Source organism: Trachypithecus francoisi, unplaced genomic scaffold (genome assembly GCF_009764315.1).
Source record: "Trachypithecus francoisi isolate TF-2019V2 unplaced genomic scaffold, Tfra_2.0 Lachesis_group8, whole genome shotgun sequence".
Lineage (NCBI taxonomy): Eukaryota > Metazoa > Chordata > Mammalia > Primates > Cercopithecidae > Trachypithecus > Trachypithecus francoisi.
The window spans coordinates 1,344,748-1,345,052 of NW_022681473.1; positions in this window are offsets into that span (position 1 = coordinate 1,344,748).

A 305-nucleotide genomic window follows, 5' to 3' on the forward strand; every position below is an offset into this window, starting at 1 on the left:
TCACACGGGGACTGTGGGAGTGAGGGGAGTTGTGAGTAGCACTGAGATTTTATATCGTTTCAAGTTATTTAAGCTTTTACTAGCATGTAACAACCAAAAAAGTGTGTTTTACACCCTAAGGGTGCAGCTGAGGACCTGTGCCCATGCCTGGCCCTCAGGGACTATTCTGAGCCCACCCACGGTGTGAGCCTGGGGCAAGTTTCCAGGCCCAACATATGGGCTCCTGGCCTCAGGCCTGCCTCCCAGCAGCCTCTGCTCCCACCCTGCCCACCGCCAGTCTGAAGGAAGAGGCAGGGAGTCCTGAG